The sequence below is a fragment of the Typopeltis vanoorti genome, chromosome 8 (assembly GCF_054136105.1).
Source record: "Typopeltis vanoorti isolate ZY-2024b chromosome 8, IOZ_Tvanoo_1.0, whole genome shotgun sequence".
Lineage (NCBI taxonomy): Eukaryota > Metazoa > Arthropoda > Arachnida > Uropygi > Thelyphonidae > Typopeltis > Typopeltis vanoorti.
In genome coordinates this window covers 74,868,928-74,896,677 of record NC_143556.1, presented here as the reverse complement: position 1 = coordinate 74,896,677, position 27,750 = coordinate 74,868,928, and the positions used below count along the sequence as shown (strand labels likewise).

General features: G+C 35.9%; 1 protein-coding gene and 1 non-coding gene across 2 annotated transcripts in view; both read left to right on the top strand.

Moving 5' to 3' along the window:
* Positions 1–27,750, top strand: part of LOC150104109 (uncharacterized) — a 57,908-nt gene that overhangs the window by 1,194 nt on the left and 28,964 nt on the right. The window lies entirely within an intron of this gene.
* Positions 7,548–7,621, top strand: TRNAI-AAU (transfer RNA isoleucine (anticodon AAU)). Its single transcript has one exon. It is a non-coding gene; the product is annotated as a tRNA-Ile (tRNA).

Here is a 27,750-nt window from a genome sequence, read left to right as displayed (position 1 = left end):
ATGTTCTATTTTCTTATTATATATATATATATTGTAAATGAAGGCATGTAAAATATAATTGTTTTGCTTACAATATGAAAAAAAAAAAAAAAAGAAAAGTTAGCTCAGTTGGCTAATAACGCGAAGGTCGTGGGTTCGATATCCACCCCACGGGCGAATTTTGTATTTCGTTCAAAACTGAGTATAACAACTTTGTCAAAGCTATTCGAAAATTATTTTATTAAATGTATTTTCTGAAGTATATAATGCATTATGTACTTCAGAAAATACATTTTTTAATTTGATGATTTCTTTTTACTAATTATAGAAGATTAACAGCATCTAAAAGCATGTTCTACTTAGCATAAATTCATGCATGCTTATGTCATAGATGTTCAAATCTTTATATCACTGAAATTAACAAATAGCTTAAAATAACGAGCCACAAAGAATATCAGATTATTAAATACTATATATCAAGACCTAACAGCCATTAAAAAATTAGAACATCAAGTTGCATTGAGAGAGGAATAAAGCAAGGAGATCCGATATCACCCAAACTTCTTTCTGCTACGTTAAGAAGAAGAAGAAAGAAAAAAAGTCTTCGTAAAATATTTACTTTCTTTGCCTTTTCGTTTATCAGTTTATTTATATGCGTACTTAAACTTATTCTAATCCCAACCCTTTTTCTGTTGTTAGTTAAACCTCGTGTTGTAAGTCTATCTAACGTAACAGTCCCTGAGCAATCGCACAATGTCAATTAAGAAATTTATTTATTCGTAAATACTGCGCCACTTAATTGATCTTTTTATGTTTGAAAGTCGGGGCAAGAAAAAATGACAAAATTAATTTAACACTTCTATACAAATTCTTTATATGCAAGTCGTGGCTCGTAACTATATTCTGTTCCCTCAGGCTCGTTAATATTTTCGGGATAGTGCATTGGCTAAGGAATGAGAACCAGGTAGTTAGAAAACAAAACCATATTTATTATCAAACTAAAAGATGTGATACAGAGCACATAAAAGTTAATTAAAGATTAACTTAATCAAAGGCACTTTAACACATAAATTTACTTGCTATCTGAGCAACAGAAACTATAATGTTTTCACTATCAGAAAAACCCTGGTTTGCCTTGATATAAAAGTGGCTTCTATGACACAACTTGGCTTACAAGCATGCATAAGTGTTCCAGGAGGGATTACATTCGACTTTCTTCCAATATATTCAAAACTTAAATGACACTAATTCAGACACTATCACAATCAACCTGTGAATTAGACATTTCACTTTTCCTGCTAGTTAACAAGTAACCTCGTTCAATCCTTTCAATTTCAGTTACATACACATAACATACTACAACAAATTAATGGCTTACTTGCTAACAATCTCGAGAGGAAAGTCCGACATGCATTCCGTTATACACATTGGAACTGGAATGTCCTTCTTCCGGTCGATCTTCGAGAATTTTTCTTCGTCGGACGCGCTGGGGTTCTGCCGTAGCTACCGGGACCCTAGAGAGAGCTGGCAGCGGTGAACATCGGGCGATGACGCGGGGAAACCAACCTCCTGGATTTCGGAAAGGAACCCCCCTAGAACAGTGGGTGAAGAGCCAAGGACCAAAAAGCCCAGAACCACGTGCTGTATTGCTTTTTATTCCATTTTCGGTCCTTTCTTCGTACTTAGGAGTATTCCAGGATTAGCCAGAAGCAATGAACGAATTGACGTCATCGCTGGCCGCTTGACCTTACGATTTTGGTGGCATTCGGCGCTAATCCGGCTTAATTCTTATTAAGCTCTTAACAAGAACTCTAAAATGCAGGTGCACTTTAACAGAAATTTATACTTTTACATTTTTATATTATTACAACTAACTAAGTACATTTTTTTATAATTTCAGACAAAAAATATTGTAAAATATTTAGCGAAAATTTCTAAAAAAAAATAATTTCTCGCGATATTTTACAGTCTTTAAAAATATGTCGTATTTTCTCTTACCGAAATAGCAAATAATAAGAAGAAGAAAAAGAAGAGGAAGAAGAAGTTCAGGAAATGTTAAAAGCCTTGACAGAGAAAGCATGGAAAAAAATAAATAAAAAGTAACATTACAAACAAAATTGATGGCCAATTTAGATCCCATTGAAACTGAAATTATCTGATAATCCTATTTAAACTGTGGGAGATTACATTTATCATAAGGAAAAGCAAGATAAAGAAATAAATAACAGAACGATACAAGGAAACAAAGCTTTCGACTGTATAAAGACTATCTGTTAGGAGATTTGCCTGATGGTTTAAGAGAAAGCTATTTAATATGTGTGTTATTCCAGAGTTTACCTATAGAAGGGAGATATTGGCAACAGCTGTAAATCAAAGATGATTTACAGCAGATGATAGATGAAGTTGAATGTAGTCTAAAGAGCCTTGGAGAGAAAAATGCTCGACATAACAAAAAAAAATGGGATAAAACGAGAAATAATAGAAATACATAGATGATTGGTTTCGAGGATATTGTGAAGTATTGCAAAGCATGTAATTGGTGTATGGAATGACCATAATTTGTTAATGCCATTTTGTGTAGAGTTTTTCATTTTTGTTAACTTTAAATATTAAATGAGAAGTTTTACAATTGCCTGGTGTGGTAGAGTAATTAGTTTGTCAATAGTTTGTTAGCATGATTAAATTAGTGGCTTTGTTGCCTTCTATTAAACTCCATCGGGCTGTAGGTTCGAATCCCACGTAAGGCATGGATGTTTGTAAAGACTCACACTCATGTATTTCTGTGACAAAAATTCCGTATCAGTGTGATATCACTCTAGAAGAAACAATGAAGTCTCAGAGATTTTTTTTTATCATTTAGTATAGTGTATCGCCCCTAGAGGGCTCTGATCACAATAGTATCCAACATTTCAAACCAAACAGAAAAATACGTGATTCAAATAAGTTATATCTCTACAATGCTCATATCTTAATAAATTTTAACATTACCTGCGAACTAGAAGAAAGAATTATGCTGCTGTTGTTGCGATATATGTTGCAGCAAACTAAAAACACCAATATAGTGTATTATTTTGAAAGAAGACGCATGTGTTTGGTAATTATTAAGAAAGTTATCAGCAATCATGAATACTTGAAGATATTTTTAAGAATTTCAATACGCATATAAACAATAAAATCAAAATATTTTATTTGAATATATTTTCTGAAGTGTATAATGTTTTTTTACAAAATACAGAATATTATAATTTTTATTTTGGACGGTTTCTTTTTTTTAATCATAAAAAGTTGACTGCATCTAAAAGTATATGTTTTACTAAGGCACCAATTATGGCATGCTTCTTTCTTGGATGTTAAAATCTTCCACTATCTCCAAATATTTCTATAACTCTAAACACTTTTCTTCCAATAGTAATAAAAAATGCATTAATATTTTAATTGCGGCGTTAAGTATAAAATAATAATCACTCCCGAAATCAATCAGGACATGTCGAATTGTGTTTGTTAACGAGTAAACGCTATACGAAGTATTTAAAAGACATGTAGTAACTTTACATCAATATTTTAAGACTTTATTCTTAAGACCATACCAAGTTTAAAATGTCGTGTGAAGAAGTGTCCGATTTTCAATAGTTAACAGATATGGCTATTTGAAAATAAATTCGAATTGCCTAGAACAATTCAATTAAAGATGAGTTAAAAAGATTGATACGGGAGCTGAATGGTTTTTACTTCCAATTCGGGTTTATGAGAGAGAAAAAAATACCTGTAGCCTGATGATCTCAGTTATCTACACAATTCTACGTCATTGACATTCATTCACTCATGTCTAAAGTGCTAAAATCATCAATTTCTTATCCGATCTGACAACCCGCCCGCCCCTTGGATACAGGTCATCTTTTGATGAATGTAATCTCTCACAAAAAATCTAATAATTTCGTTACAGGAGAGAGAGAGAGGGGGGGGGGGGGACATGTTTATAATAATTTAACAGCCGCTCGAAAGAAATGTGTTAATATTTATAACACTTCATGCATACGTAGCACACGGAGACGATATTCAGTATTCGATAGAAGCAAGGAAAGACTAAAGGGGGGGGAGGGAAGAGGAAATAAATGTGCATTCATTCTATTAATGCACTTCTGTTTTATGTAAACAGTTCACTACATACGTTGAACCTTGTTAAACTGCCATCCTAAACCTACAATAAATAAGATTCCATATTCTAAATTTCATTAAAATTCATCAAGAGGATTAAATGAAATGCTAGCAATGAATAATAACCAGGACTTAATATTTAATCGATGCTACTAATTTTACCAAAAAAGAATAACTTCCATTCAAGTTATATTTTGCTTTCGTGACTTAATCGAAAGCACCACAGATACTTCCTCTGGTGGGACAGATTTAGAATCAAATCTGCAACAGTGCGAGGATTTTTTTTTTTTTTAGTAGGAAATGAAAGAGATGAAAAATTACAACTATGAGAGGTTTCCGAAAATTAAGTAATACTTTTTTTTTCTCCTCGAGGTGGTTTAATAATAGGAAGTTGAAATTATAAACCAAGAAATAAGTGAACATAAGTGTACTACTTCTCGACAAAGTCTCCAAATTTATTGATGCACTTGTCCCAACTATAGATCAGTTTATCAATATCAGTGCTGAAGAAGTCATCCAGTAACCAACATTGCACCGCCTGATGAACTTCCTCTTTCGTAGTAAATTGCCTCCTAGAAAGGTGTTTCTTAAGGGGGACGAACAAACGGAAGTCTAAAGGAGCTAAGTCTGGACTACCGGGGTGGGGGTAGAGTTTTCCAACGATTACAGCGCAACTATTCACGAGTGGTGTATGCGCAGTGCATCGAAATCACACCACTTGTCAGGAGTCCTGGTCGCCTGCGTCGAATGTTGGCTTTCAGTTTGTCCAACGTTGTACAATAAAGATATGCATTGAAGTCGGCAAGAAGTCCACCAACAGAATGCCTTGGCGATCCCGAAACACTGTACCCATGACTTTTCCGACTATGGGAATAGTTTTTAATTTTTTTTACACACAGAGATTGCGGACATTTCCAGGTCATGTAGTTTTGCTTGCTCTCCGGGATAAAAATGATGAACCCACGTTTCGTCTTCTGTGATTAGGCGAACGAGAAAAGCCTCACCTTTGTCGCTGTATCGCAAACACATCCCCATGCGTGTTGACTTGTGCTCCTCTGACACGGAGTTCCCATCAGGAGCACACCTTTCGAAAAGTGTGCTTCCGTGAACATCGAAAGGCGTGAACAATTTCATAAAGAGTGGATTTACTCAAGTTCACCACTTGTGCAATTTCACGCGGTTTCACTCTCCGGTCTTCAAGAACGATGTCCTTAATGCGCGAGATGTTTTCTTCTGTCTTGCTCGATTAAGACCTGCCAATTTTAAATTCATTGCACCAAAAACACGCCCGCTTCTTTGCCATCACCTTTTCGCCATACACGGCAACCAGTTCACGGTAACGTAATGAAACCCCTTTTGCTTGCAAAAGCAAAAAAAAAAAAAAAAAAAAAAAAAAAAAACGAATAATTTCACGGGCAAGTGTTTTGGAAGTAGCCTCCGTCTTGTCGCCTTGAAGCGACAGTAGCGCCACATTGCAATGGCAGTTGTTTTGAATGTTATTAACGGGTATATTCTGTCCACTGTTTTTTATCTCATTCCTTTCACCATTATTAAGAAAAAAAAATTGGTTACCTTACTTTTCGGAAACCCTTCGTATATATTATACAAGAGTCAGTTTACTTTTAGCATACTCTGTCGTCTGTATGCACTGTTATATCACAACATACGGAGCTTCCGTTAACAAAATTTAAGATCAGACTCTCATACGAAAAGTCTATAAAAAGTGAACATCGATGTTGTGTGTGGAGATGGGTTTGGGATAAGTTAAAGAGGAAAAAAAATCTATTGATGTGTTCGCTGGTCATTAATTAGCTGGTGCATCTCCAGGTGGCAAAGAAGGAAGGCGACGATAATAACTTCATGATTTTCGAAAGAAATAAAGTAGCAGTAATTGGACGATAGTTTGTTGGATGACACTTGTCACTTTTTCCCCCCTTAATTGGCTGAAAAGGGGCTTATTTTCAAGCTGAGAAATAGATACTAAGTGGGGTTAAAAAATAAGATTCAAAAGGCGATATAGAATAGATATTAATGCTAGCATGAAAGTGTTTAGCACAATCAGGTCCTGACGACTACCTGTTGGTGTCTCTAAACTATTCTCGTTTGATTCTGACGAAGGACCAACGAAGGCATGAAATGAGTGAGTTCGTTTGATAATATTGAAGGTAACTTGCTGTGATCGTCCGTGCAGGAGTTGAAGGAAAAGATTAATTCCAGGAGATTTGACTTACCTTTGGGTATTACTACGATCGTAATATCAGAAAGTGAGTGAGGTGAGAGCATGGGACAGCAGAAGTTAAAACCAATGGCCCGAAAATATACAAGTATCATTTAAGCAGACACTAGTGTCCTGCAATAGCGTTTGTCTTTCTTTTTCTTTTCGTTTAGTTAATTTGCAAAATTAAATTATAAGAAACTTTATACAATAAAAATAACTTGATAGAATTGGCATGATACTGAAAATTAAAGTATCCATAACACGATCTACAGTCCTCTCTCTCTCTCTCTCTCTCTCTCTTAAAAAATATAAAAAAATTAATTTAAAACGTTTAATGAAGATGAAATAGGATTTTAAGCCTCATTCAGCGAATGATGAGCTATTAAAGAATCATATCACACTCAGGTCTCCTCGTCACCAATTATTAAAATTGTGAAACAGCAATAAACATATTTCATGGTGTGTTTTTTTTTTGAGTATTTTGCTTTTTTTATGTTTGTTCCATTGCTTAATTTTACTGGCAATTCAATTTTTAGCAACATTAAATTACCACGTCTTAGCGAAAAGGATAGTAAAAATCCGAATTTTTTTTTCCACATTTTTTTAAATTTTTTTTTCTGCTAACATGGCTAATCCTATTAAGGAACATGGAAGTCCACCTGAGTTAACTGACTTCTCCCAGCAGAGTATCGGGTTATGATAACCATAATCGCAATGAAAACAACCTTTCCAGGTCATTTTTAGTTCCTGTGAGTATTCCGGCTTCAAAACTGTTTCCCACCCATCTTTCTCCGCTAACCATTTGTGTTTGGTTTGTCGCTAAGAAAACAAACGCACACTCGTTATGCATCCATAAATGTAAAAGGTTGTTTATCTTAAACTATTTTCTTCGTTTTCTCTCTTAGTAGGCAGAGCATTTTAATGAGGAGCAGATATGCCACATGCACACAGCTGTTTTTTGTTGTTGTTTTTTTTCCCTGTAATTGTAGTAGGAAAGGTTTCCTGTTTCACAGTTCCTCCCCCTTACTGTACTGCTGAACTTGCCAGCTGGCTTCCACTCTCAGCGCTGTGTGTGTTCGAAGTACGTGTAAGTGAGTGACGCAGATAACAGCAGTCACACAACTCCCTTCAAGTTTGGATCATTTCCGGAGGTCGAGTTTACAACATGAGAGGATATTGTGAAAACCTATGACATGGCCCGTTAGCTCAGTTGGTTAGAGCGTCGTGCTAATAACGCGAAGGTCGCGGGTTCGATCCCCCCACGGGCCAGTGTTTTTTTCATTTTCAATATTTTATTTTACATTAAAAAAAAAGAATTATATATACAATAAATTACAGTCTTCTTAATTTAGATTTTTAATATTTTATTTTACATTAAAAAAGAATTATATACACAATAAATCACAGTCTTCCCAATTTAAATAAATAGAAATAGTAACCACACTTACATTTTTAAGTTCTTAAAAGAACTGGGAGATGGACTGAGTCCTTGATTCTTCATCCCTTCATCTGAACGAAGAAAATCTGTGAGAATGGGGCTAAATTGAGCTAAAAGCCCTAGTCATGGCTGGGTAACGGCAATAGCCGAGCCTCAGTTAAAACTTCATTGGCTACAGCATTGCCATTCGTTACCCTGAATTTTTATTCAGTTCCTTCATCTCATTCCTTCTTGACATTCCTAAAATGCTCCTTTATATATATTTAAATTATGTTTATATTAAATCGGTGTATTTAATTTGATAAGAATTTTCAAATATATTTCTTAATATCATTAAAAATAAAAAAAATTAAAAGTAATAATAATTGTTTACATACTTATTTATAGAAATATTTAGTAAACTCTTAGTCATCAAAAAATAAATTAGCATTCCTTTATTGCTACAAAAAAGCTTTACTTTGTAACATTATTTCTTTACTATTATCTGTTGAGAATTCTTCTTGTCGTGAAACCTATATTATAAAATCATTAGCTTTTGTATTTCTTCATTTTTGATAGCCAATAACCCAGAACAAGCAACACAGAAATGAGTATATTGGGTGTGCATTTAATCAAGAATGCATGAATACCTATTGAACTCTCAGAGATCAATTTCAGCTAGTGGAAATGCAAATCGATAATATTAATTGTTAATATAACTCAAAAACCAGGCATAGTTAATCGACCATCAAATAAACTATGTTTGGGACTTTACCAAATTAGGACTTTTTCAACTAGGATGATTTTACGACTTTTCTATAATAATAATAATAAATCATTCCACACAAAAACAAGAACATTAGCGTCATCATATGCCGGAACTCTCACACATTTTTCAACTCTGGTAAGTAAAGAGAAATTCTAAGTGTTAAAGTCGAAGAGTATATTATGTCTGTAAAGTGTGTGCAATTCATCTGGCTGATTTGTCTCTTTTGTGTCATCAAATGGGTAGCGTAACCACTCTCCAAGTGGTTACGCTAACCACTTGGTCAACCAAGCCAGTTAAATGAGTATTTTTAAAACGTATCTGGTTGGATGCTATTGTACAAGAAGGTTACTTACAAGATTCGACTTTTAATCGTTTATATTACTGTCTTCTACAAAACACAATTTGTACATCTAGTTATGTCAGCTAGAAACCTTCATCGGAATTTAAAAAAAAAAAAAAAAAAAAATTAAGTAAGTCACACAGAGCTAAATATACACATCTGTAGTGTTCCGTTTTTGAAAAATGTCACCAACATTGCAAAATTAACTCGTACGAATCATTGGAAATTCTAACAATTGTCTACCATCTCATATACAATCAATCCATCATCAACTTGTTTTAACTTGTTTAAATCCGTGAAAGCATGTTCCTCTATTACAAGAACGAGTAGATGGTTCTCATGGAAATATAGACCAGGACCGATTTGGATACTCATTAGAGAGATCGTATTTCTGGGAATAAAGTATCCAGTTATGTGCTTTTTGTTCCCAGAAATACGGACGTTAAACTCATAATCGTACTTTATTTCGAGTTAATTCTATTCAATCTTGATCTTCTAATTCTTGATGTTTAGCTTTGTTTATTTATTTATTTATTTCAAACACTCTGAGTAAATGATCGGCCTTGCACATTTAACGCTTCCTACAATGATCCCAGAAGACTTCATTTATAACGGAGTCTAAAACTTTGAGAAAGGGAAAAACAGATTTCTCGTCTGAATTTTCGTCTGAGCTTTTCTTTCCATCTAGGAATCCTTGCAAGAAATACGATGTTTAGATCATAATAATAGTTAGTTATCCTCCGTCTCTCTCTCTCTCTCTCTCTCTCTCTCTCTCTCTCTCTCTCTCTCTCTCTCTCTCTTTCTTTCTTTCTCTCGCTCTCTCTCTCTCTCTCTCTCTCTATATATATATATATATGAAAGTAGTCTTTTTAATATTCTAATACTCTAACGTACTTTAGATAGCCTTTATACTGCGTCTCGCAAACCATGATTATTGATTTTTCTATGTCGTTTCAAACCTGATTGATTGTTTCTAAATCGATTATGCTAAAAGCAAATATAAACCGAATGTACTTAGGCATAATTTCCAGCTGAAGCCAGATTCTTCCAGCGGAAGAATCTACATAGAATGAGGTTAGACTTTTATCTCCAAGTAAGACTTTCCCTTTATCACGAACACTGTTTTAAAATTTTTAAAACATCGCAAACATTTTTTAATGACATACTGGCACTCTATTTACTCTCCATACTGGATTTGACTATATTATAACTTGAATAGACTACAAAAATTTTGATTAGATTTAAACTCATTTTATTTATTTACTTTATTAACTTTTATTAAAACAAAAGGATATTTTATTGATAATTTAATTTATTTTAATATTTATAATTTAATTTCTTCTTCTTCTTCTTTGGCCTTGGCCTCCCATTTTTGAGTTTCATAACTCACTATGATGTAGGGTCGTTACCCCCACGCTCACAACCATGTGTAATTGTCTGTGAAGCGTTGTGTTCTTAAGACCGGTTTGCCTGCTTTACGGAAGGAAAAACTCCTAGATAAACTGGGTAGAAAAACCCTGCAGTTCACGCCCAAGACCGGCTAACTTGGCTATGTCTGAGAAAGATCCTTAGCTCCTCACGTCAGCGACGATAATCGAACGCAGGACACACTCTTTTCTCAGGCATATGGTTGCGGAGCGCGTACCTTCTCGGCTAACCGCGCGGACTATAATTTAATTAATCTTTTTTTTTTTTTAAATAAAAGAAAACGCCATTTTTTTTTTTTTTAATAAATGCACTAAGTGTATTCTTATTAAGTATTGTATTGTAAACATATTAACATTAAAGTAATAATATTAACATGTATTAATGTTATTACTAATATTATTACTGGTCTCTAGAACAGGTTTTCCGAATAATGTGAAAAATACAAATATATATATATATATATATATATAACCCGATCACTCAGAAATCTCTTTCTGAGTGATCGGGTTTCTTATCATCGTGTTGTGGAAGATGGGTTCCATGAGGATTTCAGGAAGGGATGCTGTCTTCACCGTGTGCTGGAGGTTTAGCTTCTTCCATCTTCGAAGGGCATCTTTGTAGAAGTTTGTTAGATTCACTGGCACGTACGCTGTTTTCATTCTTAAGGTTGTGGGGAGAGAGAGAGAGACCTCTAGTGGCAGAAGTGAAAATACATTCAGTGATGCATTTGTGTGCTATTTCCTGTTGTAGGGTATTAAGGAGAAATCGAGTGCGGGACGTTATTATCCTGTTGTCAATGGAGGTCAAGTTTTGTCCTCCATCTTTGAGAGAAGTACATAGCCTTGGAATAAGAAAGCCAGTTTGTTTTGTTCCATATGAATCGATAGATGGTTGACTTTATTTGTTTGATGAATTGCACTGGTGGCGTGAGAATCTTTAGTGTATGCCAAAGGACGCTGGCGGCTATTTGGTTAACGATTATTGTTCTCCCTCTTGTGGAGGCAGAGGCTCGTATTACTGCCCACTTTCCTAGTACTTGCTTGAAACGTTTGTTTAATGTTTCCCAGTTCTTATCCACATAAGAGGGCGAGTTTCCTAGGTAAATCCCCAGGAATTTGTTTCCCTCTGCGAACCAGTTACCAGACATTGGGGAATCGGTTCGGTTTGTCCATTTGCCACACCAATTAATTCTATCTTTTGTGAGGGGTTGTGTGGCACAGAGCTTTCTTCCAGTATAGTTAAGCTTTCCATACACCAAATAAATCAGTTGCATTTCTTCCTAATCAGAGAACTCTAAGGATATGTCAAGAACTCGTAGATTCCTGTTTAAATAGATTTACACTATCTACCAATTGTCCAGACAGCCCTGTTATTTGAAGTTATGAAACATTCTAGGTTTGTTAATAACAAACCTGGTATAGCAACACGATGCAAAAGGTGGTATCGCAATACGACGTGAACTCAGTCACTTCGAGAGAGGTATCATTGTGAGCTGTCACATTGGTGGCACGACTATATGTGCCATTGCCGCTCAACTGGATCATCCAAAATCAACGGATAGCGATGTAATCAACAAATGGAGACATTCTGGCATCACTAGTGCAGGAAAGCATCCAGGATGGTTGCCGAAAATGACTGACAGGGACAGGAGGGTGTTAAAACGGGTGGGACGGAAAAACGGGCTACAATCGGCACAAGCCATCCGTGGTGAGTTCCAGAGCGCCAGTAGCAACATGGTGAGCACTAATACTGTACGAAACTAACTCCATTTACTGGGTTTCTACGGAAGAACAGCGCCACACAAGCCGAACATCACAACAACAAGGCTGTTCGTCTAGTCTGATGCAAAGAGCATGTGAACTGAACAATTGACTAGTGGAAAACGGTACTCTGGGGCGATGAATCAAGGTTCACCCGTTACCAGTCTGATGGCAGGGTGTGGAGGCGTGTTACCAGGCTGAACCCCACACCATTACTCCTAGCAATAGTGTGGGGTGCATTCAGCTGGTTTGGAGTGGAACCACTGGTCGTTGTCCGTGGTTCCACGAAGGTGGCTCAGTATCTTGATATTCTGGATAATCAGGTGCTGCCTACACTGTGGAGTTTTTATGTAACGGACTATTGTTACTATCAAGACCACAAAGCTGTTATGGAATGGTATGAAGAGATGGATGTAAAACGATTGTGCTGGCCTGCACAGAAGCCTGACTTCAACCACATTGAACACCTATGGGACGAATTGGAGCGGGGTGAGTCCAGAGCAGCACGTTCTCGATCTGTCGCTGAACTCAATGCTGCTTTGATGGAGGAATGGAGACAAATTCCACTTGATGCCTGCCGCACATTTGTTGAAAGTCTTCCTCAAAGGGTGCAGGAGGTGATGAAAGCAAATGTGGACATACCCGATATTAAGGTTCCCTTGCTGGTATCAATTGTAAATTACTAAAGTATCAGACATTTTTGTTGGTAGATTGTGTGTGTGTGGGGGGGGGGGGGGATTCTTATACCCTCACAGTACTGATTGCACTATAGACTTTTACAATCTTTCGTGAACGGGATTCATATATAAAAGGTATCACTTCTGTTAGTAAAATTTGTTTATTGATGTTTTTATTTTTATATTATTATGCTAATGCTTTATTTACATATTACGTATTATTTAGTATCATTTTATTTCAATTGGAGAAAATAAGCAGCTACTTTCTGCTACGTTTATTCTATCAATGTCAATTTTATATATGGTGCAAAATTTTTAAGTTATATTCTATAATTTTAGAAATTTGGAGAATACTTTAAAGTATCTAAATTATTGAACATAAATTTCAAGTAATATATTTGTTTCGATTAAAAAAAAGTAAGATAAATTAGATTATTGTACTTTGTAAAAGTATACATACATAACATCTTATCCGTCTCGTTTTATAGCTATAGGGAACACCACTTAGAAAATATTTAATTTTTTTTTTTTAAATGCAAATACCTTCAACTCACGTATCTAAAACGAAGATCAAACTCTTCAGTCTGTCTAAAAATTAATCAAAAAATCAAATCTAATAAAAAAATAAATAAATAAAGTGGCTATTGTGAATACTTTGTGTTCTGCTTAGTATTTTCTCACAATTTTACCTTCTGAAACTTTTTTTTTATTTATTTAAAGCGTAGTTGTGATGAACCCGGGTTTTAAAAGACTGTCATTTTTTGATGGTGCGAAAAGCGCACAACACACCAATAACATTTTGCGAGACATAATCCAAACTGCAACTTTGTAATGAGTAGCGAATGATTCTCGGATTAATCTGGTGGAAGAACTTTGCAACGATCGCAATAATTTCTTCTTCTGATAAGTCAAGCAACTTCATGAATACGCATTGTACAGTTTTTGGAAACATTTCAAAATCATTTTGTAGATAAAATGTTTATTATCTTCTCCAAATTCAGTTTAAATGTTCTTAAAATCTTCAAATCTGTATTTCATTAACTTCCTCTTTAACTTGGGAGGGGAGATAGGGAGCATTTGAGTTGAATCAATTATGGTTACGAAAATTTATTTTCGTAACTATTATATATATATATATATATAATGCTTTTCATATTCCCCGTTATCTGTAGAAGAAAATGTATGGATAGGATAATATAAGGCTATAAGTTCTTATCATGGCAGGAGGGTTTTAGTCGCCTCGTACGACATGCATGGGCTACAGTGGAGTTATTCTTATCCCGGTCACCACACAGGGTTTTTATAAATTTTATATTTTCATTATATGAAAATATTATCGGTGTTTTTTAAATATTATTGAAATTTTAGCAAAAAAAAAATTATTTATTTTGATTAAAATTTTGAGGTTACAAGCTATGTTTATAAACAAATTTATTAAAAATAATAATTTATTATTGTTTCTATGTAAAATAAAATAAACTGTATACTATTAAACTCATAAAACTGATATGCATTATATCAATCCGTCTAAGACTATCAACAGGATGCCCTCTCTATTTCTTTTCCATTGATATAGAGAGGAAATTACGTCTTTTTGCATTTAGAGTTAGGGAAAAATCTAAGAATTTTGCATGTATATTTGGATCATATCCATGGATTCTTAAATCATTTGAAATATTCTGCATGCACTATTTTTGCTCTTCTATTATCAACCTCAGGTAGCGCAGTTCATGACACTTATTACAAAAGATAAGCATGAGAAAACATTACGAGATAGATAAAACATTTCCAGCACGTCAGGATAAAAAAAAAAAGGCAGCATAGATCAAGATCAATCTTTCGCATGACAAATAGTCCACCAAATAGTTTGTTTAGAAACAGAAATGCTGTATATTGATCATAAACGCTTTATAAGACAACTTAATTTATCAGAAATTCTCCTTACCTCCACGATGTCCCACGATTTATGAAACTTGTTGGGTTATATTGTTTATTTTAATAAATCTTTACACAATGGCAGTGTTTCACAATGCATCCATTTTGACCATTTTGAATAAACCAGCAATTTTAATCTAATCACTTGGTTAAATGGAGCGCATCTCTTGTGTTCAATTTACAAGGTGGGTTCAAATCCCACTGTATCATGGCGATTTCTTTCTATCTTCACAAAGGAAGGCTGAAATAGCTTGACATCATTTTAGTCTTAAGGCATTTTCTGGTTTATCTACTCCTCACTCCACTGCTCTATGGATTTCTAACCTTTCGTGAATGGGACGAATTAAAATACTCTCAAATGTCTTTAACATAACATTATATGGAGTTTTTATTATTATTTTTAAGTGATAAATGCATAGCTAACTGTCAGGTATTATATGTAGACGAGAGCTTACGTGAGCTGTCATCTCTCAACAAACTATAATTCTCCAAATTAGCTACAACTCTAGAACCTCCTTGGCTCAGTCGGTATAGACGAAGCCCTTTGGACGGAAAAACCTGGGTTCGATTCCCGTCAATAACGTGAGGAACCGTTATCTGGTCTCTTTCGACTAAAGTGAGTTAGCCGGTCTCATAGAGGTAGGAGATTTTTTCACCCGGAAACTCGTGTTTTTCGTCCCCCACAAACTGACCCCGTGAACACACGCATCGACAGACATAGGATACACCGCGAGGCATAGGGCTGATCACCTTATCCTCGGGACAGGTACGGTTTGGAAGGGCTTAGGATAACTCCGTAACAGGCTATTAAGCCTAATACGCTTGTGAGGCAGTTCTGTACGTATATTGCATTTGCACTTCCAATTATCAATAAAGGAATTAATAGCACAAATACATACATAGGTACCGGATGAATACAAGCATGAGTTATTCTCTCTCCTCTGGTAAATTTGGCAGAAAGATTAAACAAACTGTACGAAACTTGGACCATTGTAATCGTCAACATTCTACCAAGACAATACGCTATGACAAAATAATCAATTTCTTCAAAATAAGTCATGTGTTTAACGTGACCCGCATATACAGAAACCTGGATAAACATTGTTTCTAATTCCATTATCGGATTTCTAAGCAGGTCTCTCAGAATCACAACATTTAATAGAAGATAAATAAGCTAAAAGACTTTTACAAGTTTTCTTTATATTCGTCACCAAATGAGAAATGTCCTTCACAAATGTGCGGATAGATATGAGAAAAAGGTTGTGTCAGGGAAGAATTCATAGAATTACTCTTTAGGCAACATTGGAAGAAACTCGTTCTGCTAGAAAATAAGATCTAGTAATAACATCTGAGAATCTGACTATAATCGAGGTAACTATTTCTTCCGGTTGGTGAAAAACGATCTCTGACAACCACAACCTGGTGAGTTAAGTAAAATCAGATTATGAAAGAAGCTAGGCTGAGGCTAAAGGAAATCCAAGAGAGTGCTTTTCGCTATATGATGAATAAAAGGGAGAATAGTCGTGGTTAGATAAGCTTAGTAAATACAGATGGCAATAAAGTGTGTAGAAATAACTGGGTTATTAAGTAATCATTTGGGTGTGATAGTTCTGTGGAAGCTGAATGGATCTGGATGAAATGATAGACACGGAAGAGGTAGAGATGTTATAAATATTGCTAGAGCTTGATGCTAACACTGCAGTTGGTTTAGATGAGATGTTAGTACGTTTGTTAAGGAATGTGCTAGAGAATTAACAATGTCCCTAACCTGAAAGAAAGGCAAGATAATTCCACTATACAAGAGAGGAGATAGAACTTATGTATCTAATTATAGACTAATCCGTATCTCGAGTAGTTATTAAGGTATTAGAGAAGCTGGTAAGGAACCTGATCCAGAAGTGGATAGATAATACTTGGATATCTTATAGGACAGCATGGATTTGTGAAAGGCATGTCCTGTTTTATGTTCGCCCACAGTTTGTAGATCTCTGCTTGGCGTCTTGCCAAGAACAGTCGATTCATGCTGAAGGGGAAAAAGAAATGAAGGACGTACGAATTGGTCGCCAACACGCGAAATCACGTGCTTTATAGGTAAAATTTTCCAACTGTTATACAAGCAACATAGTTAACTACAATGATCATAAAAGAGAAGTTAATTTTCCGACGTGTAATAATAAACAACTCATCCCACAATACGGACTGATTACTTTATTATCGGAATGGATTCTCCTCCTGTTGACATGCGCAGAATTGTCGAAGGGTCTCGAATCTGTGGGCGTACTGTACTCACATTTTACAATAGAGTAAAAGTGGGTTGGATAAAGGGAATGGATATGCAATGATCCTTTTCTATTTTTGATCAAGGCATCTGACAGAATTTCATACAGGTTGTACAAACTCAGTAGGGATGTGTTGCAAAATAGGCTTGCCACATGGATTGAAGTGGGGTTATCTTACAGGTATCAGAGAGTAATATATGAAGATGCTGAATCTAAGAGAACGAGGGCAACCAGTGGGATGTGCTTAAACCATTTCTTTTTAACTGGTACATTAATGAACATGGGAATGGTTTGGAAGGAAACATTCAATTACAGGCGGATTACGGTAAGCTGAGTCTGGGATCAAGGGACATTTCTGATATAGAATCTTTGCAGAATGACTTGAACAGACTGATTCTATGGGCAAACGTTAGTCAGGGCCAGTTTAATGTTGCTAATTGCAAGGTCATGAAAAAAGGCTGAGGCCATAGCAGAATTAGTATTATATTAATATTAATATCAATTTGCTGCAAATGACTGATAATTCTAGCAGAGCATCAAAACTGTGAATAGGAAATGGAAAATTACCACATTTCAAAGTAATCACTTACTCTTAATTTTTTAAGAAATACTATAGAAAAGAATTAAAGGTGTGTTAACAAAATTCATTATATAATTCAAAATAAAAGTTTTTGTTTAATATTTTTATTAAATATATGGAAGTTCTATAATTTTAATGTATATAATATATAATTTCTAGGTTCGAATCTAGAAAATATAAGGATGACAGATTCTTTTTTCCTTACAAACAACAGACCAGTCACAAAACCCAAGCAATTGATAGATGTTATTACAGTATCGTGTAATAATTATCTGTCAATTGAGTGGAGTGGGCATTTGACTTTTTTTTCCCTCAATGAAGGAGAACTGTCGTGCTGTAAAATATTGGTTTGTGTTGCAAGATGAAAACAGGATCTTTCCCAGTGAGAAAACAGTCCCACTGAGACTGACCGATCCCGCAAAGAACTAATTTGAATAATTCCTTGTATGAAAAGTTTATTCTCTATCAAACTAAGACTTTACAAGTCGCAAAACGAAGCCACACGTACAAAACTGAAAGGGAAACATCTCTTTTTCAAGAGTTTATAGAAGGGTAGCAAATCAAAATGTTTACTGAACACTCGCCGGCCATCTAAACTTAGATTGCGGAAAGTGAAACAGTTGAAGAAGTTTGGTATGTGCGAAGAATACCAAATGAGTTAAGTAACGAACGAAGGGAAGTTACAGATTAAGGATGAAATTTGGCATCGGTGAGTCGACACGGTTAATACGTTGTTTCAGTGATCATGGCACCGAAGCGTAGAAAGAAGAGGCTCGGTAACGGGGGGGGGGGGGGGTGCAGAACGCTCTTCCTTTAGGAAGCGCTGTGCTGAAAAGATAACTAGCATGCAGCGAAGAAAAACATAAAAGTAGTGGTCTAACCACTAATCACGTTCGATACCCAACCGGAAGTGCAGCGCATGACCCAAGTGAAAATGTTTGTCTCAACATTCGAGCATTTTCTTGAACAGAATCGCAAATCATTTCTCCCCAAGTCTTTGTGTAGCTATTCGCTTCTTCTCTGCTAAATTCCAAGACAAAAATTTAAGATACAGAATCTAGATTATGGAAAGTTTTTGCACAAAAAATAGTGATACTTGCAGACTAAGCGGCATTAGAATTTTAATTTAAAGAAAGCCCATGCAAAAAGAGCAGTCAAGATCGAGCACACAGCCCTAATGCTATTAATGAGCTTCTATAAAACGTACTCTGTTTTGAAATTCCTAGCCAAGCAACTATCTTTGTGTGTGTGTGTGTGTGTGTGTGTGTGTGTGTGTGTGTGTGTGTGTGTGTGTGTGTGTGTGTGTGTGTGTGTGTGTGTGTGTGTGTGTGTGTGTGTGTGTGTGTGTGTGTGTGTGTGTGTGTGTGTGTGTGTGTGTGTGTGTGTGTGTGTGTGTGTGAAATTTTATTCCTTCATTTTTGTAACAGTGAAATGGAACGCGAAAAACTCTCCTATCACAACATCGCCAAATTCTTTAAACCTTCTTTCAAAATCGGTGTAAGATATATAAAGGATCTTCCCATGGACATTTTATGATCTTGGCACGGAAACGAGAAGACTTATTTTTCATGTTCTCTTCGAGAGTTTCATTTATTTATGGTTGGAAAAACGTATATTCGAATTCCGTCTAGAATGCGAAGAAACTTTTATAAGGGCTTTTCGACCTAAGGTGAGTTAGCCAGTTTCATAGGGTTTTCTTCCCAAAATCTTGATTGTTCACCCCGCAGAAGAGGCAAACCAACCTGAACATAATCAATACACATAATACACTGGCTCACAGACTTAGTTACTTCGTTTATAATTCCCAAATTCAAAATTCCTCTTGTAAGATAGAAAAAAATCCAGTGTTTAGGGACAGGCACTTCTGATAATACAATGTTGCGCACTTTATATTAATTATTCTATTCGACGTGACTCAACAAACGAGTGTATGGCCCAAAATCAACGCACTGGTGAAGGGTTAAAGGTGATTTTATTTTTAAACGGAATGAGTTCAGGAAGAAGTAGAAGAATATTAACATATTCTATAGTTGAACAGACAGGAGTTCCTGTATATTGAACTTATATGCAATTCTTCGTCATCTTTTAAACATCACAAGTCACTTTATGAAGTTTCTTGTTAATTCCCGATCAAGTCATCATAGCAGTAAAGTACACGAATATAGCTGTAAGTCATTCACTTTTTCTGTCTCTTATTCTGTGCGAATGAGAGACAGAAAAGTTTTCTTTCTTTCTCTTTCCCATCCTTATATATAAAATCTCTGATGTCATAGTAAGAAAGTAACACATGTGGTGTTTCTAATTTTGCTGGGTTAGTAGCTCGAGTAATATAAAACGCCCCCCCCTCCTGCCTTCCCACCCCATCGTCCGTCCATTGGCGTCTATATATATCTTCGAATGTTCTCCTTTGGCACACTTCACCTTGACTGTCTTCCAGATGTTCACGTTTGCTTGGCAATCTCTCTGTCTCTCTTTCTCTCTCTTCCATCCACAGCTGTTTCTTTGACGATGGCGTTCTCTCCTACGAACTGATGACGCTAATGGTAGATCGTAGAATGTCTGCGCCGTTCTTTTCATATCATCTCACAGCGAGTACATCTTTTGTTCGTAATACAAAATTAGTTATTTGTTGCCTACCTTTTAGATTTCCTGAGAGCTATTCAATGCTTATTTTCGAATATTTCGTCGCTAATAAAGGCTAATACATTAACAATCAGATGTTTCTCGCTTTGATTGAGACTATTCAAGTCTAGCAACTGTTTATTGCATGTGAAATTTGTTACAGTGCCATCTAGTGGAAATATCTTTTAACTTATCAATTAAAGAAAATCGTATGTACCAAGTAATTTAAACAGATTACAAGCACATTCATGTTAATGTACTGCAAACAAGTTGACAATTATTTCCTTTCATACGAATACATTCTCTTGCATAACATCACTTATGTTATACAATAGACTAATCAGTAAGCCTATGTACAGACAATAAAGGAATTGTCACAGCGCGTGCACGAATTCTCTCTCTCTCCTTCTCTCTCTCTCTCTCTCTCTCTCTTACACACACACACACACACACACACACATACACACACACAGACGTGCATTTAAACTATGGCATTTTAACTTATCATTTATAAAAATAACTCATAAACAAAAAATTTATTTCTTGCCTTGCGAAACATTGAGAGGTGGCCACCTACAATGGTGGTAGATTACCTGCAGAACAACCGAATATCTGTGCTTTCTTCTGAAGAGGTTTCGCCATTGTTGCCTCCACGTCAGTTACACCTATAGTAAAAATCATTTTGTCATGAAAAACACGCTTTTCTTCTTTCATATCTGTTCTTCTTTCCACTTCGTTCATCTCCTGCTTATTCTTCACAAGGCAATCTATTGAGATCTCACCCGGTGACGTCACTAGGATTTCATATCTCTCTCATCCTACCTCGCCGTAACAAGCTTTCGAAGAGGCTACAGAATTCTTGAGCTTAACACCCACGTCGGAGCAACAGCAGGTTTGTTTAGAGAAACACAGTTTTCCATCTGAGAGAAACTAGTCCTAGTTGCTTTTAGTTCAGTACTGTCCTATTTTATATGCGTTCTTCCCATTGTTAAAACGTAATGCATATCAATATTGTATCTCTTACATGTGCTTAATACTAAATTTTTCTCATCGGTCTACTACTCTTAATCAAACCAGTACAAATTTTTTTCTTCGTTTAGTCGTAATTTGCATTTTAAGTTTCTACAAATGTAAGTTATAATCCGTTTCGAAGGTTTTTATTTCATACTGAAACTCCCTTGAGTAGTTATTTTATTCAATTCACTTTCCTGATAATATTACCCCCCCCCTACCCGTGCGCCATACAAGTCATTAGAAGCCAGCTAGATAAAGAGTTCATGTTGTGTAAGCAAGGGACTTTTTAATACGTAGATTAGTCAATCCATTGTGTGTGTGTGTGTGTTAGACTCTACTCTGCGGAGTTGAGTTTCTCACTTGTTTCCTTTCGCAAGTGTGGTAATGGAGAGAAAAAAAAAAAAAAAAAAAAACCTTGTTCGTTGACGTGTGTGAAACGAAGTATTCCTGTTGTGATAATCCTTTGTTGCAGAGTAATGCTAAGAAAAGATGAAAAACATGAACTGGGTCATATGTAACATGACGCGTTCTCACGTTATTAATTTTAGAGCACCTGCAATCGATCCAAGATTAAATATGAAACGCATGCAATAAAGCCTCTTAGCTAAGTTTTAAACAACGGAGCTTCTGAAAATCCCTGATATTCGATGCTGTAGTTTCTCTTCCAAATCCTTCATCTCTCTCCCTCTCTCCATTGGTTGGTTTTACTATGAAAGCATGAAAAAGGGAGGAAAGAAAGAAATGAAGAACGAAAAAAAGATAATGAACCACACGTCTGAAACTGTTTCTATAACTAATATTTCTAATATCAGCCAAGAAGTGTTAGTGACGTAAAGTTAAAATGATTGTAAAAGTGCAAGTACAAACTAAAGCATTCAGCTTCTCCAGTTTGTTAACAGAGGATATAATAATAATAATAATAATAATAATAATAATAATAATAATAATAATAATAATAATAATAATAACAACAAACTTTGATCGGAGATTGGGAATATCCAGAATCCGTTATCACCATTATCGAGATCTAAAGAGGCATAATGTAATGTTGACAATTTCGATCAATTCAATCCTCATGACGAGAGTTTCAGCAGAAATCTATTATGAATATGATCACAGGTGTATATAAGGTCGGTAAGGTTTGTATTTATCTGTAAATAACTCAGAATGAGGCTATAGGTTTTGTTTTGCGCTCTGTTAGTGTTGTTTCAGGAGTGGGAGCGGTTAATGAAATAAAAAAAAAAAAAGAGATTTGATTCTTAAGGATGACCACATGTGGATGATCATCTAGAAAAGTGTTAAAGATGTCGTTTATATTTGTGGTTATTATTATTATTATTATTATTATTATAAACAGGTTTTGAGGACATAAGTTTGCGTTGGTTGGCGATGATGAAACTAGTTTATCCTACAAGATTAAGTGTGAAGAGATTCTCTCACAGAAACTGGTCTTCTCCTTTCAAAATACATTTGCCATGATTTATCACCCAGATCTTCCTCTTTAATTGGTCTGATTTTTTCCCTTTCAGTCGTTTCCAACCGTAGGTGACTTTTTAGGCATTGGCCACAAAGTATTCCTGGTGAGATTTTTACAAGTAGTTCACCACTGCTTTCCCCAACCCCCAATTTTATCCAGGCTCGGGACCGGCTTATGGCTAGGACGTATTCATTACTGTAATCCATATGTGTTCACGGGGTCGGTTTGCCTGTTCTGACGAAAAACCCGAGTTTTCGGGTGAAAAAAATCCCCTACCTCCGTATGACACCAGCTAACTCACCTTTAGTTGAAAGAGACCAAATAAAGGTTCCTCATGTCACTGACGGGAATCGAACCCAGGTCTTTCCAACTAAAGGGCTTCGTCTATACTGACTGAGCTACGGAGACTCGCCTCTTTAATTAACAATCAATTTATATATATAGTAGCGTGGGTAATTTTCGTGTTTTTTAATCCAAATTTTGGATGAGTTGATCTTCTATGATAAGGCTTAAAAAAAGTCAATTATATTTCATCAGACGTCAGCATACGATCTACACGTTAATGAATGAAAGAAAGAAAGCTCGGGACGTTGACTTCCGACTTCCACTAGTTTTGCTATTCCCCTCCTCCCCCCTTACAAACACCGTCTGAGATCGACTAACTCCGTACTTAGTAAAAAGTCTTGAAAAACATCTTCCATTCCCACCCAGTATTCGCATCGCAAATCAGTTAATGAGAAACCTTTTATTGTGAAAATGCATAAAAGCGAGGCCGGTTTTGTTTCCAGTATCTATTATCAGTAAGATAACATTTCGGAAATCTCATTAATGAACACCAGAAGATTTTTATTATCACATGCTATTTTCTAAAGATGTCTCACTCCTCCATAACTTATTCCTGGAGGTCAAAAGCAGTTTGTAAAGTCCTAGAGAATCATTTCTAAGCTTGGTAAGACCTAGAAGGAACTAATTATGCGCATGTCACTTAACTGGAGGTAGCGTTGGTTATGAGATAATTTTAATTACACTTGTTTATCTTTAGCAGCACTCGAGGCAACAGTGGCATTAATGGAAGGAGACAACAAAGTGAATTAGAAATGAACGACATGGAAGAAACATTTCGTTTTCAAAACTTGTCGTAAACAAACTTTCTTATTCAGAGCTCATTATGTAAACTAGAGAAATAAAAGTGAATTCGTTTCCGTTGAACTCGTTAACTTGCGTTAAGTACGGATGAATAGGAGTCAACCAAAAGATTTATTTTCATAGCGTCAAACGTAACTTGGAAAACATACACTTACAAGAATTTTCTAATTAAAATTACTTGGGTAGTATCATTCATTCACCACATTTAAGAGAAATTCAAAAGCTATGAATGAAGTTGAGGATAATGTTTTGAAACAAATAAAAACATCAACTTTACTTGAAGGTAATAAAAGCTAAAATAGTATTAACTTTGTTATTAAGTGTTGCAGGTTTATAACTTTTCTAAAGGGAAGTAATCCTTAAAATAGTTAATTGTTAATTTAAATATTTAAATTTAAGATTCTCAAGTGTGTCAAACTTTAGTTAAATTCAAATGAATTGAATTTAGGTGGTCGGCATAGTTGGCCGAGTTGGAAATATTATGAATAATGTTAAGGATAAAAAAACTGAATGTTTTTGATAATAAAAAGTGAACGGCCATAGAAAGAGATGGATCTTTCGTTGAAAATGTTCTGCTTTAACGGCAATCTTTACAAATACAGAAATTATTGCATTACATTGCGAAGTTCCCTTATAAAGTTTTCACAGTTGATGTAGCAAATTGTGGCACGAACCAAATGCTGCAACGCATCAGTGATTTCGTTAAATGTGAATACGTTAGCAGTTTATAAAAGAAGTCGATAGTACATTAGCAGATTCATTTTCACTTTTGATTAAAAAAAAAAAAAAAAACTAAATAAATGTACAACCTAAGAACATAAAAACGATATTAGCCTGAAAAAGCAAGCACTTATTCAATTCAGGCTACAAGATGTGGTGTAAATAATACTTGACGATTAGAAATTTCTCATGTTATCTCTCTATTTTTTTTCCTTCAGATTGAACCGAACTATTGGGTTTTGGTCGGTTCATCGCTTAACGTTCCGGAAATGAAAAAGACGCAAGTGTCAAGCTGATGTTCAAACGATCTTCAAAAGATAATCACTGATGACACAGCGCCAATGGTTCCTTTTTCCTTTTATTTTGTACACAAATGGAAACAATCTGGCGCGCTTTAAATAAATTAGTTTATTTGTGTTGGAGGGGGTGGGGTTATCCAAAAAATTCACCGAAAGCAATTTATCCAACGACAATTTACCGAAAGACGATTAATTGAAAAACGATTCACCGAAAAAGCAATTAATCGAAAGGCAGTTCCTAGAAAAGAACAATTCATCGATCGGCAATTAATCGAAATCACAATGCATCGAAACAACCAATCGAATGAATAGTTCCCCGAAAAATGAATTATAAGGTATAAACCATACATTAGTGCACCAGACAGGCAAGAAACCAAAGAAACGAATGTAGATTCGTTTATTTTGTTTATTGTTGTTGTATTATTTTTTGTTATTGTATATTTTGTTGTATTACGAACTAGGGCCACTAGCCCTAGTTCGTAAGACTCTATTACAAATAGCCATAAACGTGTATCTAATTAAAATAATATTTAGAATCTCCTATTTTCATTTCTCGTAATGCTTTGAATTCATTATTTTAAGAAAAATAAATAAATAAAAAACACGATTCTTGAGAGCTGAGACTCCGATATGGCTGCACTCCATAGTGGTCCTAGTCTCCCATTAGTAGCAGATCGATTGGGTATTAGCATAATTGCATGGATTGTAGTTGTGCGTACACTTAGTGACGGAAGCCACACATACACGCACATTCCCTCGAAGGCCACAACAAGGAGAGGTGGTGAGACAGAGTGAGTGAATATTAAGAGGGTTTTTTTTTTGGTATTTTTCTTTTATTTGATTGAAGTTAGGATGACAAAACTAGGAAAAATTACATACATTCATAATTACATAGCGGCAAAGAAGCTCGGAGAATACATTTTTCAAGTTTTTTTTTTTTTTTCCCTAGATGGGTGAAGCAAGAATGCTTTTCATATTCTCCGTTTATTTTTCATATTATCTGTAGAAGAAAATGTATGGATATGGATGGAGTAATATAGCGCTATAAGCTCTGATCATGGCAATAGGGTTGTAACAGTTAGAACTTCATTGGCTACAGCATCGCCATCCATTGTCCTCCCTGGGCACCCATTTTAGTCGCCTCGTACGACATGCATGGGCTACAGTGGAGCTATTCTTATCCCGGCCACCACACGGGATTTTCAAGTATCAAGTATATTGTTGTATTAGTTGGTTTGGATGCGTAGATGTCTTCATAAAGAATTTTTCTGCTAGGGAGGGTAGTAGTGGAGAGATGTAGGGGATATTTATGTCCCGGTGGATCTGGGCGTTCCTGATGAACCACGGGGCGTCCAGTATCATTCGCAGGCACTTGTTCTGTAGTCTTTGTAGCTTGAGGATGTTTGTCTTGGAGGTATAGCTCCAGGCTGGGGAGGCGTATATAATTGTGGGACCTACTCTACACTGTCTTGTAGAGTAGGATTTTGTTTCTTGAGCTTAGTTTGCTGTGTCTGTTGATCAAGGGGGTATAGCTGGGCGATAACTTTTGAAGCTTTGGTGTATGGGCTCATGATGTGGCTGTTGAAGCATAATCGTTTATCGAGAAGTATTCCGAGGTATTTTACTTCAGTTTTCCAGGGAATTTTAGAGTTGAACAGGATGATGTCTCCTTTGGGGGATGCTCGTCTTCTTGTGAAGAGTATCGTGGTGCTTTTCTGGGGGTTTAATTGTAGTCGCCAGTCTGTAAACCATTTTTCTAGATTCAGGATGGTGTCTTGTAGTTTTTTGGTTATGAGATGTGGTTGTCGGGATCTGGCTAGTATAGCCGTGTCATCTGCATAAAGGGCGATGGTGGATGTGAGAGGATTTTGAGGGATGTCTGCCATATAGATGTTGAACAGGATCGGGGCTAGCAGTTCAAGTATATTGACAATTGACAATTGACATTTATGTCTTTAGGGGTGAAGCAAGATGCTTTTCATATTCCCCGCTATCTGTTGTGGTTGCAGTGAAGGTAAAATTTATGAGCAGAATGCTCGCCCTGATTGGGCATGGAGATTATGCATCACTAAAGGAGGCCAATATAGCTTTTGGTCTTCTATATTTGAATATGTCTGTTGGATCGTATGCTGTAGCTTGTTGAACCAAATCGTTGGGATGTGTGGACGTCTTTAGGAAAAACTTGGTGGCTAAGGATCGTAGAAAAGAGAAAATATAGGGAATATTTGTGTCTCTGTGGAGTTGAATGTTTCTAACATACCACGGGGGGTTCAAAATCATTCTCAGGCATTTGTTCTGCACTCGCTGTATTTTGATGATGTTAGCATTAGAGGTGTGGCTCCAGGCCGGAGAGGCATAGGTGATTATAGGACGAATTGTCATCTTGTGTAGTTGTAATTTGATTCTGTTGCTGAGCTTGCTATTTCTATTAATTAGCGGATAGATCTGTGCTATGGCTTTAGATGCCTTTGTGCATGCAGACTTGGTGTACTGATTGAAAGACAGCTTTTTGTCGAGAATTACACCCAGGTAATTTGTTTCTGACTGCCAGGGAATTTTAGTATTGAATAGTAACAAATCTCCTACAGGAGACATTGGCCTTTTTGAGAAAAGAACGGCTGAGCTTTTCTGGGGGTTGACTTCCAATCTCCACTTAGAGAACCAACCCTCCAGCTTTAGAATGTTTTCTTGAAGCTTTCTGGTAATGAAAAGGGGTCTGAGAGATCTGGTTAGAATTGCCGTATCGTCCGCATATAGGGCCAAAATGGAAGTCATCGGATTGTGCGGGATGTCTGACATGTACAGTATATAGAGAACAGTAATGGAGCCAGTAGAGATCCCTGCGGCACTCCAGCAAAGATGTGGCGCTGGGAGGATGTAGCACCGTTGATTTTTACTTGCATTGATCTATTTTGAAGATATGAGTGGATTAAAT